This window comes from Rhipicephalus microplus, chromosome X, assembly GCF_043290135.1.
Source record: "Rhipicephalus microplus isolate Deutch F79 chromosome X, USDA_Rmic, whole genome shotgun sequence".
NCBI classification, from domain to species: Eukaryota; Metazoa; Arthropoda; class Arachnida; order Ixodida; family Ixodidae; genus Rhipicephalus; species Rhipicephalus microplus.
In genome coordinates this window covers 384,960,248-384,976,401 of record NC_134710.1, presented here as the reverse complement: position 1 = coordinate 384,976,401, position 16,154 = coordinate 384,960,248, and the positions used below count along the sequence as shown (strand labels likewise).

The 16,154-nt window shown below is 43.9% G+C and overlaps 1 long non-coding RNA gene across 1 annotated transcript; it reads right to left on the bottom strand.

The window, feature by feature from the left end:
- Window positions 1-4,861: 4,861 nt before the first annotated feature.
- Window positions 4,862-13,446, bottom strand: LOC142776429 (uncharacterized). The gene is made up of 2 exons (XR_012887529.1): window positions 13,307-13,446; window positions 4,862-5,028 (listed from the first exon to the last, which is right to left on the bottom strand). It is a non-coding gene; the product is annotated as an uncharacterized LOC142776429 (long non-coding RNA).
- Between the last annotated feature and the right edge of the window lie 2,708 nt (window positions 13,447-16,154).

Sequence of the window (16,154 nt, the reverse complement as noted above, 5' to 3'; positions counted from 1 at the left end):
GTCTTGCCTGGCGTCTACTTCATGTTTTACCTGCCCGAGCACAGCGGCTATAGCACATGTGAACAAAGCGCCGCGGGTGGATGCAGCCATGGGAACCTAACATCGTTCGGCACCCGTGACTTCACGAACTGTGACTGTGCTCTCGGCGTTCACAGCATGGCGAGCTCGTCGTCGGTATTCCATCGTGCTTCCCGCAAGCGGGCGTTCTTCCTGCCGTGGTAATATACTGACCACGCTCCGCTGTAGCGCCGAAGCTTGGACGGAGCTGCAGCCTTCGAAAACGCCGATGCCACGGAGATGCGTGTACTACCTAAGGCACGAAGTTTCGCTGACTCAACAAGTTGGTAGAGTGAAAAAGCAGGTTTTTTTTTTTTAGAGTTCCTGCAGTCCACCACCCGCGCCAACGCAACGATCTTTTGACGTTTGTTTCAGGTTTATTTGCCTAATGTTACAGTATACGTTTTCAGTGAAGAAAATAGGCATCTCCCACGGCTGGCGGGGATCGTTTTCTTGGGAAGCAGTCGGCGAGTAATTCTCCATGCTGCACTATTTTCTATTAACCCTCGCATCACCAGGTGGGTAACGCGTTTTCGTAAGGGTATTAGTCAAGTGATTAATGAGGAATAACCAGGCACGCCGACCACACTGGTGTTTAAAGGGTAACATGCAGGGGCGTAGCCAAGGATGGAGTGGGGGTAGTGGGGTCCGAATTCCTCCCCGCTACTTTCCAACCTTTTTTCTTTCGTCGCTTCGCGTTCACATGATCTAGAAACTAAGCGGTGCTACCATTACGAATATATTTTTGGGTGCTTTTACAGTGAATATTGTCTGCATACGGAAAAATGTGTCGCGGTGTTTGTCAAGGCTTTGGCACACTCTGAGAGTTTAGGCAGCAATCTCAGCCGCAAGGGTTTTCAGTCAGCTCGGCGACGGGAAATATGTTGCAGCAATGGTCGTACTTGTATCCGCTGGAACAGATCTTGCCGGAGTCGACCACTACGATAAGTTTCACTAGGCAGAGGTTAGTTTTAATGGTAAAAGCCATACACAGTTCTAAGGTGATAGGTCACGTTCAAGCATACATCATTGGGACTATTCGAACGTGTGCTAAGGTATACTCAAGCCAGAGACTAACATTTCTGTTGAACCTTCGCATGTTCTGCTAACATCTAAACACACACACACACGCACGCACGCACGCCCCCCCCCCCCCCCCACACACACACACGAACGAGCACGCGACAAAATATTCGGCTCATCCAACGAACTTCGCCTGTATGCGAGTGTACAATATATTGATACATATTTTTACTATGCCTTAAATGCTAAAGGCGCTGCGAAGTGTTGTCTAGTGAGAAGGTGCAACACAGGCAAACGTGCAGGCCAATCACAACCTTAAGAAGATCTACTAATATACCCATTATGTTACTCAAGCTGATCAATAAAAGGAGGGTCATAAATCTAAAGCAGCATCATGAGAAATGTAGTGTGAGCAGTTTTAGTGATCAAGAGTTCAGTAGCATGGCAATCAGCGCAAGAATAAGGAACATGAATGTGAAAAAATGTGCGACGAAGTAAATTCACAATGTTTCGCTTCATCTGTTCGCGCATTTACATTGACACGGCTGGAAGGGCATACCGAGTGATTTCTGCAACTAGCGACATAACTCAAAACAATAAATGGACAGAATGAAGAAACATGGGTGGACGTGGACATGTTATCATGCAAGATTAAAAACAATATACGTAGTGCAATGATTTTTTTAGAAGAAACGAAATAAACTATGAGCAAGCAATGTATCAAGCAGAAACGCGACACATGACAGAGCGGAATACTGTTCATTATCTTTTTCAGTTGACACGAATATTATCCTGCGTATTACACCTGATATGATATGCCACATATGCTACCCTAAATTTACGAGATTTGTTTTATGCGAACTTCGGTTGTTGCACTGACATTTACACCTCTCGTATTCGCGAACCACGTCTGCAAGTGAAAGGTGCCACCGAAAACCAAGGAGTATAGGAAATGAGAGAGAACGCAGTTATTCTGTCATGGTGTGAGATTGATTTTAAGCATTATATCTTAATTCAGTTGAACTTGTGCCCTTAGAGCTGGACAAAAAGTAGCTCAAAGTAATTGTGCCCAAACCGTCTTTTTTTTTTTTTTTTTGCTACCCGCGACGACGGTGCAGTGGTTATGGTGCTTCATTGCTGACCCGCAGGTCGCCGAATCCCCGTCGTGTTTCCAATATAGGCGAAAATGCTCGAGGCACGTACACTTTCATTTAGGTGCACGTTAAAGATCCAAAGTGTTAAAATTTCCGGAGCGTTCCACTACGGTGCCTCTATAATTATATTGCGGTTCTCATAATCATCTCTCATAATCCCCTTGTCGCCCACAGATCAAAGTGTCTATGATAGAGATCAGTTTTTTTCTGTTTAACTCATTTTGTGCTTGAGATGATGACTCCACCTTTTCAGCGATTGACTCCCCTGTGAGTGCTTCTGGAAAATTTGTCACATATAAAGCAGCGGTCTTGTGGCAGTCACACTCATTATGGCGTCTGAAATTTTCGAGCGCGTTCTTTTGACGAGTGAAAGGAGAGGGAACCAAGCTGGCACCAAGAACTTGGTGAGTTCCCTTGGCTAAACTTTCTTTTCCAGAAAGCACACATGTCTTGCTTCCTCCTGATATTTGAAATACGCCCACTGCCAGGATAAGATTTCCTGCCGCTGAGGTTGGAACTTAAGTTTTTGTTTACTAACTGAGGGAAAGCTGTAGTTAGCGCCTGGTTTTCATCTCGTCATTAGCAAACGTTGTCTGGACTCGTCGTGCTGCAACTCCTGGTGTCTTGGTCCGTTAAACACGTAAAGAGCAATGTCGTCAGAAATCACGGTTTCCGTGCATGTATCATGCTCTGGTTGATTTTATGAAGTTTTTTCAGCACACGAGTTAGATTCAGGCAGTGCAGAATTACGGCTGGGAAGCGTTTCTTCGGCTGCTGTAGCTTTTTTGTCAGTTGCTGTATGTCCACTGGGATTTCGCTTTTTGAGAAATAATCATCAAGCGTTACCTCACGGCGTTTCGGTGCGGCTAGAGTGTACTCTATCGCGGCTATCGAGTCTCATAGAGGGGCGCTGATTGACACAGAACACGAACTATACCCAGAAATGCGTATAGAGAGCGCATTTCAAGGGGATGGCTTCGCATTGCTAGGAAGCCAAGTGCTCAGAAAAGTTCAGGCATTGACACTGAACGCGAGGAACGAGAATTTCAGCGACGATACATGTAGGCTAGTAAAGTTCCGTTTGAAGGACTAGCGTTCACTTCTCCCCTGGCGCAAAGATTCTCGGTAATACAATTCCTCCGCTGCCCTTCAGGTGCCGGTAAGGTCGCGCGTGCCCAGTATCTTACTCTGCTCGCAAAAATGTCTCGCATTTGTGACAAAATTTACGAAGAAAAAAATGATAACATTACGCGTTTTTGTGCGTATTTAGGTTTTCTGGCGCATATACGCCGCGAACAAGCTATATTTATGTCAGTAGCTGTAGTCTGGTCTCGGGTTCATTTTCGATTGAAACCAAGTGAACATTTCTCAACACTGATTAACTTGCCCTCGTAGATTGCACGATCGCAGATTGTCTGGCCCCCATACTTCTCTTGGTGACGTAGCCAAGTTGTAATCTTTGCAATGGAAAGCCATAAGGTTAATATAAAGCAAATAGGATCACCACTTCTCTCCTTCATCGCACGCACGTAATTTATCGCTTGAAACACTACTACACGGATGCATGTGCGAGCAGCTTGTCACTCTACATAAGATAGTACATGAATGACCGGTAATCGCGGCGCCAGTCTCATTTGTGAAGCGTCCTACCTCAGACAACACTCGATGTCTTGAGGTCGTCCTCACATGGCACAATCGTCCTCATACAGTTCTCATTGACCTTGGTACTTACTGAGGACGACACAAGCTGGATTGACCCGGAAACGTCTTTTCGAGTGCATTATGAGGACAACAGTTTATCCTGAAAAAGTAATTTTAAGGACGTTCTGGAAAGGACAAAATCAATGCACTAGCGCCGGTTCAAACGTCTTTTCGAGTGCTTTCTGAGGACAACAATCTGCCCGGAAAAGGTCATGTCAAGGACCTTTTGGGGATGACAAAAGCATTGCACTGAGCACTTAGACATAATTCCTCAAGACCTTTGCGTGCCAAGTAGATGTATTTCATATGTGAAAGCTTTCTCCACACGTTCGTTTTATACAGTCATAAAGGTATTGTATATTTTCGCCTCGTCTGTTTCTTTTTTGGCAGAAAATTTTCAAATTACGCGTTCCGCTTAATGAAACACTTGTAAGTAATTGGTTTAGGTATCGAACCTGGTATTGCGAAATGTCTATTAGAAAGAGTGTGTTCTTAAATGTCACAGCCTTAAATTAGTCAATATACGCCGCTGTAGCGCGTAATAACAAACTAGCAGCTGGCAACCATTGACCACGCGTAGAGGTGTGCAGCATGGAAACTAAAATCACAAGTTCAAAAAGCTCTTTACTGCGTCCTTTTTTTTTTGCTTAATTGGCTGAAATTCAGAGCTTTTAGCACTAACTTCAAAATACGACATATGAGATTACTAGAAGAGGATTGGAAAACGTTTCGTAAATGCCTTGTTTTTGAGCATGCATACGGAAAATGGGGGGGAAAGTGGGGTGATGGGGGGGGGGTACTTATCTCAAATTGTGTACAGTACATCATTCATTTTTGGGGACGTTTTGACCACCCGTTTAGCGTTCGTCAAGTAGCGATTACAGGGGCTGGGATCAAACATGCATCAGAACACCGTGCCACCGCAGTACGTATGTTGAATGTATGTTTATTGCTTCCACAAATGTGCAGCATTCTTTTTTTAGGGGTCAAACTCCTTGGGTGTGGGTCTGTCCATCTTCTGATGGTGTATGTAGCCACCGGTGACATGTACCCGAAAGAGCGGTCCTTCACATGTCCGCAGGATGGCGGCCTTCTATGTGATGAATACATAATGCAAAGATGTGAGATGGTTGTACTTGGGAGTGTTCAAAAGATAGACGGACAGACGTACAGATAGACAGACGGACTGACGGACGCACATACATACAAAGGGGCAGACGCATGGACGGACGGACAGACAGAGGGACGGCGGCACGAACAGACAAAACAATGGAGGTGTGGACTGATGCATGGAGGGACGCATGGACGGACGGATGCACCGACGGTCCCACGGATGGATGGACGCATGGACGGAAGCAAGAACGAATGGGTGGACAAAATCACGAACGGACTGACGAACGCTTTGCCCCACCAATCATCATTCACTCCGTGAATACGCTGTTTTTGTTTTTTGGTACTGTCTTTGCATATGTCTCACAAGATTCATGGCGGTAACCTGCTGGTATATCAATTGAAAGAATGACGAACCCAGCCTCGAAGGACAAGTGCACACAACAAGATTCAACACGCGAGCTTGGACGTCAGTATTTTTAATGAAGCAACACGGTTCGAAAAGAAAACCAAGACGAACATGTGCTACGCGTGATGCAGCTAGTACAGATGAAAACACTGCGCATGAGACGATCACGTGATAAATAACCTACACGTGCCCATGCACCGTAAAAACCATAAAGACTTAACCCAGGACGCGATACATTCTAAATTACATTTCTCTAAAAAGATGATGAGCGTCTTTTCGTGATAACGCTGTGAGAGGTACACGATCAGGACCATGTTTTTCTATGAATCGTATATACTTAAGTCAGTTTCCTATTGAATATCGTGGCATTTGATATGTGATTTCATCAGTTCCCTCTCGCACTTGTTTCATTGCTGGGTATCCTTAAAAAGTGGCGAGCAACCGCACTCTGTGCAGTCAAGCAGGCGAGTCTCCTCCCGATGATGTGACGGACATTTCAGGTTCTTCGAGCGTCCCGCCTGGCCTATGCACACTCTACCACAAAACAAAAAATGGCTGACATCCCTGTCCTTGTTTTCTTCTTCCTCATGCAATAAGAAAACGGTCCACGATACGTATGACATCTAACAAAATATCGAGCCCTCAAATGTACACTTCATTTCTCATGTTTGCGAGTAATTCAGTTAATTTTTATATGGCCAGGTGTACTTGCTCGTTTACTTCCGGATTTGATGATATCACAAAATTGCGAAAGCATTGCGTGGCACTCAGAATTCGGCAACTTTTCTGTTCCCACTATGAAAAATCGTGTACTACCACTCGCCTACTGTAACCACATTCACGCGTACCTGAAATTCCATCTGTTCCTTTTTCAACTTCCTTTTCGTTCAACTCAACCTTGCGGCCTTACAGCGGGCGACTCAAACGCTGCAGCTTTTCAACGAAGGCTGTCCAAGTGCCACCTAATTTCCTCCGCGATTGTATGCGTGGCCCTCTAAAAATGCACGTTCTTTCTGCTAAGAGCCCTTCCAAACAAAGAAGTAGGGGATGCAAGGGTGGGGGGGGACATAGTTACAAAACAGTTATTTACATTGCCAGTGTCAGAAGGGATTTCCGAGATTTTTTTTTTCTTAAGTAGGAGTAGCTATAGAATTTCACACATGTCCTTGTCCACGGAACACGTTTTTGGGTCGGTCCGGCGCCGAGTCACGAAGAAAGCAGTGACGCCTTCCCTCTTCCTCTTAATACAAAAAACAGGTCACCGGAGGGCTGTGGGCCTGCTGATGGTCTTCCAAATATGTGCTCCCGACACAGGAAGTGGGGCGCTATGCAGCCCGACAAGACAAGGAGTTCGACGAAAACTACTGCAATGGTTCCAGGCTTCCCGACCACACCGCCCTGCTTGTGGAGAGTGGTGTCCGGGTAGATGGCAACCAGCCTCGATTATTGAGCTTGGCGAGCGGCGGTCCTTTTTTGCTCCATTGCACGAGCGCGAGACCTATGCCCCAGCCCTTCTCACATCAAGAAAGGAACACGTTAAACTATGGTGGCAATGCCTAGTCAAAAACGTCGACCTGCAGGCGAGCGTGGGCTCAGTGGAGACATCTTCGTCTGGTTTCACGATATGTCCATCACGTGACAAAAAGACTGTCCTGTAATTATTCTAAATAAACGTCAAGTTTCCTTCTACTGAAGAGCATTTATTGTCTTCAAGCTGCCTCGACCTCGTCTTTGCGAATCTCCTGTGCCAGAACGACCGGACACAAGACTTCTAGAACCGCTGATATATCTCTTGAGAGTTTAATGCGTTTCGTAATCTGTCATATATAGGGTGATTTTTTATATGGCAGTTTTGTCGATTCTTCAATTACTCGCATTACGATGATCTACAGTAAAACACTATGCACAATTCAGATTATTTTTCTGAATATTTCGTACAACATGCTGAAAGGAGGTCGATCGGTTTGTATAGTTTGGGGATGACTTGTAAAACAGATCACGTCGTGTGTTGATGAAGTGAATTCGTACATTCACATGATGGGAAGTTATCAGGAGAAGATACAGTGTGTGAGGACAGTTGTTACGTCACTCGCATGACGATAAAAGTGATGATCTTTAGTGAACTATACTTTATAAGAAACCACCCAAAAGCACAAAAACAGCGAAGGAACCAGACAAGACAAGTGCTGCACTAAGAACTAAATATTTATGAAAGAAAGGTCCCACACGCATGAACCATCAGCGCATGCGTAAATGGGCTATCAGAGCCTAGTATGTTGCACATTCAACAATACAAATCCAAGAATTAAGCATGTCAATGTGTCGCAAACAGCGCATTTCCACAAAGCCAAAATATCAACGTCACGTGCGCCCGTTGACTAAAAACTGAGTGTTCCCAACACATATGTCACGTTCCCTTTTTTATGATACTGATAGGCTTAGCAACTTTCAAAGTAAATGTTGTTTCTCAGTTCCTTTTTTCATGGCAACCTGATTTTAAATCAGGGACGCACAACTACACCCTTTGCAGTGCAGATGTACATGAGTTTCGAAATGTTCTCGTCATGCGGCCGTGTCTACAAACGTCAGAAGAGCCGATCAGCTTCAATGACAGGCTGCGTGAACCCCGCATTATATTCTCTACAGGTACTGGCGGAAACTCACCTCTGCACTGCAATGGCTCTGCGTCCCTGATTTCAAATCAATGTCATGGGTAAAGGAATAAAAATAAGCTTGAACTAAAAGCATTTAAAACCTTCAAAATAAAACAAAACATCGCAAAACGTCGTGTGTAAATCATCCATCAGTTTTCCTTACGGATAAAAAATTTGCGTTGCTACATAGTGGTTGCATGGTAGCGTCGACTCTATAGTGTTTCCTGAAAATGTGCTGTTTGTAATACCTTAAAACCTGTGCACTGTTAGGTATGCAATTGTGAAATCACTCAAATAGCATATAATTTATGCACGCGTTGATGGGTTGAGTGTTACTGGGCTTTCTGCAATAAACATTGTGTTTGAAGTCAAATGCTTGCTCTCTATGATTGTTCTCCTTTGTTGTCTTCGTGTCTTTCGTTGGATTCCTCTTCCGAATATTATGAAGCAACTCACACAGCAAGCTGCGTTAGTGATGTACTGTTTCAAACACCATTGAAAAAAATCGGCATCTAGATTTGGTTAGTGGAATTTAGTCGAAGATAAAACACGGGTGAAGTAAGGCGCAGATTACTTGGTTTGATTGTCGTCGACTGCATGACAAAGCGGAGGAAACACAAGACGTAACGTACTTAGTGTTTTATCCCCATTAGTGACACAGTGGAGCACGAACCCGGGTCCGCAGGGTGCCTGCCCAGTATTCTACCACTGAGCCACACCAGTGCTTGGGACTTGTTGGCAAGCTTGCCTTAGGCAAGGTTGATGTCGGGGAAGCAATCGCGTTAATACGACTTATAAGCGTATTAAAATAAAACAGCGAAAGAACAATTAACCAGTCGTCGCACAATGCGAATAGCGTAGCGTGTGGGTTGTCCAATGCTCCAACCCATTACAAAAGATTGTTCTTGTTGAGCCATCAACTGTGGCGCATACTTATTTCAGGCATAATTTCTCATCGTCGTCAGTCACTGCATGAACAATTGGTTTAAAATTCCTTGCAAGTGTTTAGCGAATACCACGCTCTTCAGAAAAATGGCAAAAAATGGCAGAGCGAATACCAGCCTACTACCCTAGAATTTTTATTATTAATGCCATAGTGGTATCTAGCAAGTACATGTGCTTGCAGCAGTTACACAACGAGTGTTTAGAAAAGGCCGGGCCGCTCTTCTAGCTCTCGCTGTGACTGTGGTGCGCCTTCTGCAAAGGCCTGGCGTTTCTTCTGATCCAGTTATTTAACTGACCCCGGCAGGCAAATTGACTACGATGCGTTTACTAGGGGGCAGAATTAAGAAAGAACCGGTAATTTACTGGTGACAGAATCAACTGCCAGAGAAATCCAGCTTTACTGAAAAAAAAAAATTAATCGGCACGCCCAAAAAACACATTGGTGGTGGCCACGGTGGCGCACCGAGCAGCTGGCATCGGCGGCGGCGGCGTCACAGAATACCTACAAAGGCTACCAGTTAAAGAACAGAAACTGTACCTTTGGGCCGTTGTATCTAGAGGCGTGCGCCGAGACGTCGGCGCACCGCCACCGACAATTTTCGCTACGTCGTCGCAGTCGACGCCAACTGATCGGCGCGCCGCCGCTATTGTGATTTTTGAGCGCGTTGATTAATCTATTTTTTTTTTTTAGTGAACCTGGCTTTCTTCGGCAGTTCATTCTGTCACCAGTAAATTGTCGCTCCTTTCTTCATTCTGCCCTCTAGTAATCGCGTCGCAATCGATTCACCTGTCGGTTACAGTTAAAAAACTGGATCAGAAAAAAACGCCAGGCCTGTGTGGAAGGCGCAACACCGTAACAGCGAAAGCTAGAAAAGCGGCCATTCAGAGCCTTTTCTAAACACTCATTGGGTAACTGCTGCAAGCACACTTGCTTCATACCCACCACGGCATTAATAATAAAAATTTTAGGATAGCAGGCTGAAATTCGCTATGCTATTTTTCGTCATTTTTCTGAGAAGCGTGGTATCCGGTAACACTTGCAAGGAATTTTGTGCTAATTGTTCATGCACTGGCTGACGACGATGAGGAATTATGCCTGAAGTGGGTATGTGCCTCAGTGAACAGCTGAACAAGAACACTATCTTGTTATTGGTTGGAGCATTGGACGACCCACTGCTTACGCAATTCGCATTGTGCGACGACTGGTTGTTCTTTCACGGCCGCTGGATGAAAGAGCGCACGGTATCTCTTTCAACCTGTGGCCTTGGTTGTTTCGCTGTCTTGAAACGCTTTATAAGTGGTATTAACGCGATTGCTTTGCCGACATCAATCAAGCCTGCCTAAGGCAAGTTTGCCAAGAAGTCAAAAGCACTGATGTAGCTCAAAGATAGAATACTGGACAGGCACCCAGTGGACCCAGGTTCAAGCCCCACAGTATCATTGATGCTAGGTCTTTTTTTTTTCTAATTTCGTGCGATGTGGTTACGGACACCGGTGGTGGCGGTGGAGAACTACGTGTGAGCCGAGTTGTGATCTCATAACAGCTATCACTGTAAAACTTGTTCAGTACTCTAATAACGTAGGACGGTAGTGCTGGACTCAAAATAAACGTTCATTTGAAGCTACTTTCAAGCTCACTGTAATTAAGCGAATACAGGTCGGTACCAGCGCCAACAGTGGTGTTTGGCGAGCACATATATCAACATATTCGGGTTGACGATCGAGTCTACACATTCCCTTTCACACAATATGTACAAATAAAAGGTATGGAAAGTTGGTATTCGAATAACAATCGATACGACTGTGAAAGCGAGTAAAAAAAAATTTACAGTTCCAAAGGGAAGATCGGCACTACTTAATGTAGCAGCTCCCTTATGTAATGCCCCTCCAAGAAAGGGGGACCTTTAAGGTACTAAACTGAACTGAATGCGTATGAAAGCAGCTGCTTATAGTTGCTAATAAACAAGCAAGAGCCAGCTGTTTGCGGCACGCGTATTTAGAAAAAGTCTATTAAAGAATTGGAACACAGCCCTTAATGAAGAGAGAAAGAGATGATCAACACAACAGATGAAGTATGCTCTATCAAACAAACGATCCAGGTGGCAGGTTCAGCAAGGTCGACCATTATCAGGATCCCCATAAACTTGTGTGAAGTACTGCACACAACATGAATGCATGCGGATAAAACACTAATGTTTTTGTGTTTCCTCCACTTTGTCAAGCACTCACCAGACAATGAAACCGAGTAATCTGCACCTTGCTTGGGCCATGTTCTATCTTCGACCAAATTCGAGTAGCTAAATCTAGATACCGATTTTTTTCAACGGTGTTTGAAACAGTACATCACTAATGCAACTTGCTGTGCGAGTTGCTTCATAATATTCGGAAGAGGAATCCAACGAAAGACGCGAAGACAGCAAATGAAAACAACCACACAGAACGAGCATCGGACTTCAAACACAATGTTATTTGCAGAAAGCCTACCCATACATAGCCCAGCAATGCGTGCATGAATAGGCTGTCATTTCACAGTTGCCCACCTAACAGTGCACAAGTGTTAAGATGTTAACAACAGCACATTTTCATGAAACACTAGAGTCTCGACGTAACCACTATGTAGCAACGCGGATGCTTTATCTGTAAGAAAAACTGATGAATGATTTACACATGACGTTTTGCCATGTTTTGTTTTATTTTGAAGGTTTTAAATTCTCTAGTTCAAGCTTATTTTTATTCCTTTACCCATGACACTTATTGATTTGAAATCAGGGACGCAGAGCCATTGCAGTGCCGAGGTGAGTTTCCACCAGCACCCGTAGGGAGTATAATGCAGTGTTCACGCAGCCTGTCATTGAAGCTGATCGGCTCTTCTGACCTTTGTAGACACGGCCGCATGACAAGAAAATTTCGAAACTCACGTACGTCTGCACTGCAAAGGGTGTAGCTGCGCACCCCTGATTTCAAATCAGGATGTCATAAAAAAAGGAATTGAGAAAAACATTTATTATGAAAGTTGTGAAGCCCATCAAAATAATAAAAAAGCCAACGTGACATATGTGATGTGAACCCCCAGTTTTTTAGCCAACGGGCTCACGTGGCGTTGATATTTTGGTTTTGTGAAAATGCGCGGTTTGCGATACCTTGACATGCTTAATTCTTGCCTTTGTATTCTTAATCTGTGCAACGTACTATAAGCTCAGACAGCCCATTAATGATAATTGATGGTTCTTGCGTGGGGGGGGGGGGTTTCTTTAATGTGTATTTAGTTATTAGTCCAGCACTTGTCCAGTCTGGTTCCTTCGGTGTTTTTGTGCTTTTGGTTGGTTTCTTATAAAGTATAGTTAGCTAAAGATCATCACTTTTATCGTCATGCGAGTGATGTAACAACCATCTTCACACCCTTCCTCTTCTCCCGATAACTTCTCATCGTGCGCACATATAAAATGAATTCATCAATGCATATTTCACCATTTATCAACAAACTATACAGACAGAGCGACCTCGTTTCAGCAAGCTGTATGAGATATTCAGAAAGATGTTCTGAATTGTGCATAGTGTTTTACCATAGACGATCGTCATGCTAGTGATCGAATAACTGATAAAACTGCCAAATAAAAAAGAACCCTCTATATGACAGATTACAAAACGGCATTAAACTCTGTAGATATATGTCAGCGGTTCTAGAGGTTGTTGAATTGTTGTGTCTGGTCGTTCTGGTACATAAGATTCGCAAAGACGTGGTCGAGGCAGCTTGAAGATACTAAGTTTCTTTCAGTAGAAGAAAACTGGACGTTTATTTAGAATAACTACAGGACAAGCATTTTGCTACATGACAAACATATCGTGAAACCAGACGAAGATGTCTCCACTGAGCCCACACCTGCCTGCAGGTCGACGTTTTTTGACGCTGCATTTCCACCACATTTTACCTAGGGTGCCAACGTGTCCTTTTTTCGATGTGAGAAGGCGGCTGGGGCATAGGTCTCACTTCACTATAGTCTCACGCTCGTGCAACCAAGAAAAGGACCGCCACTCGCCACGGTCAAGTATCGGGACTGGTTGTCATCCGCCATGACACCGCTCTCCTCAAGCAGGGTGTTGCGGCCGGGAACCATTGCAGTAGTTTTCGTCGAACACCTTGCCTCATCGGGCTGCATAGCGCTTGATGAGGCAAGGTTATTTTTACGTAGAGACTGTCTCATCATGGACAACGAAAACATGGACAGAGAAGTATGGATTGCAATAGTACTCACAAACAGGAGTTATCTGAAGACTCTGTAATTGAAGTACTTGTATGCCTCAAAATGAGCCTGCAAGCCCGAATCGTGTTATCATTGAATTAAACAATGGCAGTGGAAATGAAAGAATCAACTCGGCTGGTTCAAGTTTGAAACATCAAAACTGCTTCATTTCTACATAATAATGCAGAGCAGAGCTACAACAAACAACATCCCACGAGCTCAATATACTAGTGCCCTTCAAAATAAAAGGTCATTGGCTTATGTCCATGGCATCTAAAATCAACTTGACTGCACATACAGCTTCAACTGCATATCTTCCAGCAGCGACTTGTTCTCAAAGAAGAAAAAAGAATCTTTGCGACCTCAACATCAATAGGGATAGTTTTGCTTCTCAGCTCATTCTGCTCAATAACAGCACAAATAATGCATATTCAATGCAGAATCTCACACAAAAGAAAACTGCCAAACTGGCACCATTGAACGTAATAATGAAGTAAACCTACATTAGTGGGATATACGAGTGCTAATTACGCAAGAAAGTAAGGAAATTCCTTCGAACACCACCATAGACAATGTGTTCAAAACTGCATTACATTTTTGAGATGCTGCAGTAGATTTGTATGGCACAAAAGAAGAAAGAAAAGTTTGTTTGCACTTCCTGTAGGTAAAACTCTGCTGGTGTGCACAAGAAGCTCATCACAACTAGGCATTTTCACTCAACAAAAAAAATTTAAAAAATTACAGCCTAACATTTAGCATCAAACATTTAGGCATAAAAGTACGCTTGTACTGAACATTGTTACAACAAGCCTTTGGAAATAAAGGCAAAGGCAGCACTGCTTACTGGTGCAAATGGGGATATTAAAAAAAAGCTCTCCAGTGTTTTTTGTTCTTGGTTATACATGCCAGAGGACATAGAAGGTAAAAATTTTACAAATTGTCATTACTTTGACATCCAAGCTAAGTTGACTGCAGGACAGAACCCTTTCCCTAGCACTCACACCACTTTGACTTGATCTATCTATCTGCAGACTAGTTGTTGCACTATTTTGATGCTGTAACTTCATTAAGACATCCGTTGCCTTAAAACTGCTTCCCAAAGCATGGTCTCCTACTTGAACAGGCCACCAAATAAGAAACCTATTCGCAACTTGCCCTGCATAAGCCTTTGAATTTTGTAAGTTTGCCAATTTCATTACTGAATTTGATTTGCTATTCTTTTCCATTACTTATTCTCTTCTTCTGTATCAATCTTTACCAGTGAACCAACAAAAACATTGTGCCATGTGAACCTCTTGCTGGGAAACTGCGGTAATTTAAAGTTATTGGAGAAGCGACCACTAACACAGTGCACTAGAGGCAGTTTCAAAGACAAAGTCAGGGTGTTCGCCAGGACTTGTGAGAGAGGAAGATTTTTGCCTCACAGCATCTTGCGTTTTGTGTAACTCACAGATGGTCGTGGGTCGTGAAAGACTGAGCGATTACAACAGTGTCCAGTGAAGAGAGCCGAAAAAACAACTTACGTTTTACACTTATTTACTCTTGGTGACATAGGAAACATGCGTGTTGTTTAGAAGCCTTGCAGCTATTTTGCATGCATTTATAAAAGTGATTAGATCAAAGTGCCAACAAGAAGTCACGTGGAAGTGATAATACGGGAAGGAGGTTAGATCCCTCTATGAAATGTGCATTTTGGTATTAGCATGGGTTTAGAAAGGATGCACAGCAGGATCTACAACAGGAGCCACAACAGCTCTGTGAATAAGATGATGCCAACTAAGTACAGTTAGAGTTACTGTATATGCTAACTTTAGATAGCAGAGTTGCACATAGGTCCACCATCTCGCCCTACGAGACATCCAAGTCATGCAGGGAAGCCACCTCATCTGAATGTAGGAGCTGTTGCAGCCCAGACTCCGCGAACTTACTCGCTCGCTCATAACGCATCGCTGGCACATTTACTTTTGCTATTAAAGGAAAACTTGAATAAATAATGGTCACAACAGGAAGATATTTTTGTTTTAAATAGCAAAGAAGAAAGCCTTGACTTAATTTGTCGAGAATCATGTACACGATTCGCGAGAACTTAGGTTCCGCAAATCACTCGTTTCGCGAAGTTTTTTGCCGCTTTAAACGATTAAGCAGGTGGCTTGATAAAACAATCGCTAGACCTATTCCTCTGTGTTCTACAAATAAAGTAAGCAAACGAGAATTTCTGGCATATCTGTTCGTAGCTGTGGGATCAAGTCATCGTGGCAACTACGCAGCACTGAGTCGCGGTGCTGCGCCACACAGACACCACTAACACTAACGTTCCCTAAAAATGGACAACACAGGTCACAATCACAAAACCAATGGAAAAGTACTTCCGGAATCAGCGGGATCGCCTCGCCGGACTGCTTGGGCAGCGGTGGCAGTGGCGCCAGTGGTGCGGCGGTCGCAAGCACCCAGCAGCCATAAAGTTGGCTTTTCCTAAAATGGACGTTGTTTGCGCACGTGAGCGCGATTGGCGATTGGGAGCGCAAGCGGCGAGTTTCATCAGTGGCGCAACTATGCTGCCTAATGGTAGCATATAGAGTAACTCTAGGTGCAGTGAAATACATGCTTTCCGTGTGATTCATCATGCGACTGCAGTCACATGACGAGTTTAAGCATGTGCATGCTTTATGTGCCGATGAAGCAAGACACTTTGTGCTAACAGGAAGAAAAAGAGAATGCATTAGCTCAGTCATGGCTACATTGCTCCATCATAAATTTCATTTTAGTAGCGTTTGAGGGCATTCCACCAATAAAATTCCACATGGGTCTGTTGCACTTCCAGTGAGACTTTCAAGTAAAAAAATATGGCATACGTAATTTC